Genomic DNA, 2,283 nt, shown 5'->3' with positions numbered 1-2,283 from the left:
GTATCACTTTTTGTTAGCTCCTCTACGCATCTGGTACCACTATGTGTGCCAGGCATTATGCAAACTTAAAGGTTATAAAAGGGGAACAAGGTAAGTACTGTTCCCCAGGACCCAAGCCTTTTTTTCTATACTGGAGTTTGAACTCATGGTCTTGTACTTTCTAGGTCTAACACACTTTCTTAATACAGTTTTTATTTAATTAAAGAACAAATAATATATTTATATATTATATACAATATATATTATACACATAGGAAAGAGGAGGAGGAGAAAAGAGGCCACTGACCAGTGACTCCAGCCAAGATAATTACTGTTAATCTATTGAAAAAACTAAACCAGTAGTGTAACAGGACCTTTAGGACAACTGGTCCTACCTGATCCATCCAGTTTTCAGATGGATGTACATGTGCTAAATTTTGTGTGTGTGTGTGTGTGTGTGTGTGTGTGTATGTATGTATTTATGGAGCAGAGCCATATTCTCTTGAATGTGGTAATCCACATTCATTACCAGAATCTTCCTCCTTCCTAATCTATGATAGGAACCATTAAGTTAAAAACAAACAAAAAGAACAAAAAACTGGAGCTGATGGTGTTCAAGCCATTCCAGAGACCTAGATATGGGTATCCAAGACCCTAAGGAGATGTGGCTGAAAAATAAAGGCTCAGGGCATGTCTCACATAGTAGAGCACCTGCCTAGAAAGTGTGAGGATCTTATTTCCAACCCCATTACTGTCATTCTCTCTCTCATTCTCTCTCTCTCACTCATGGATTCTGACTCAGAATCCTCCTCATCATATTTAAACCCTAAGTGACAGCTTCCACCAGATGGCGCTCTTAAGCATAGCTGGGATCAAAAGAGATTTGGGTCCCGCAGCTAGAAGCAAAACTCCATCAGCCTCCAAATTCCGGCTCATCTGGGCCATTTCATTAACTTCTCAATAACATCATTCTGCATATTAATTATTTACACTCCACTTACTGCCTTATAACAACAAGTCGTACCCCAAGGAAAGAGACAAAATGAAAACACTTCCATTTTTGTCTCTACAATTATTCCATCCAAAACTCTTAAAATTGCTTATTGGATTCTTTCCTCAAAATTACTATACCTTTGCTTGAAGTAAGGCTCTACTTATATATTTTCTCACTTCTGCTTTTGCACACACACATTTTACCTAAAAGAGATCATATTTACCACTGTTTGTTATATAATAATAATCTTGGAGCTATTTCCTTATCAACATATATGTAATCCTCACATTATTCTAACAGTGTCCCATAGTCCATCTTACATCTATTATAATAACGAAATATTGATAACATGTAATATATCCATGTTTAGCTTATTAACATGAATATACATTAATATGATAATGTTAATGATTATTAATAGTAGTAAAATAATATTTTGCTGTAATAAGAAACACTGTTATGACTTTTTGGATAAATCTTTTTTTTAAATTTTAATTTTTTATTGTGAACATACTGTACAGAGGGGTTACAATTACATGGGCAAGATAATGAGTACATTTCTTATCAAGCATTGCAGCAGGATAAGTCTTATTTACTTACTTGTAAGTTTAAATATTTATTGTCGAGGTGAACAGGGGGGTTACAGTTACATAAGTAAGGTAAGGAGTACATTTCCTTTTAAACACCCCCTCCCTCGTTTTGTACATCTTATTTTGACTCTCGCAGTGTTAGGATACACTAGGTAGTGCCAATGTGCCCTCTGGAGTGTTGCGCGTTCACTAGCCCTGGTATTGTAAGTCGTTTGCGGGTCCCCCCCAATTCTTGGAGTTCCTTTTTTAAATTGTATTGTGAAGATGCCGTGCAGAGGGGTTACAGTCACAGGAGTAAGGAATGAGCACATTTCTTGTGAAGCATTGTTCCCCCCTCCCCCTCCCCTCCCCCCCAAGTGGTAAAGTCCATTTCCAACATAGCGCCTTGTGAGTCTCCTGGCTGCAAGGGGTCGTCCTGTGTGCTTGTTTCAGCATTTTGTCGTTCCCCTTCCCCTCCCCACACTAGGTGAATGTGTATTGTATGTTCTTGCCCCTATGGGATCTCCCCTGTTGTCACTGTATTTGATTTTGGCACCCTGCATCGTGTGCGTTTTTGAAAGATACTTTGCCATCGCAACTTGCCTGACAGAGGGAGGTTCGGTTTCCTGGAGGTCTGACCCCGGAGCTCCGGGCCGCGGCGTGCTGACTCCTCCTGGCCAGCAGGGGGCGCGCGGCCGCCGCTCCCGCATGCGCACTGCGCGCGGTGTCAGCGGCCGCCCA

This window comes from Dipodomys ordii, unplaced genomic scaffold (assembly GCF_000151885.1).
Source record: "Dipodomys ordii isolate 6190 unplaced genomic scaffold, Dord_2.0 Scaffold125, whole genome shotgun sequence".
NCBI lineage: Eukaryota > Metazoa > Chordata > Mammalia > Rodentia > Heteromyidae > Dipodomys > Dipodomys ordii.
Note: the sequence above shows the minus strand (reverse complement) of the source record.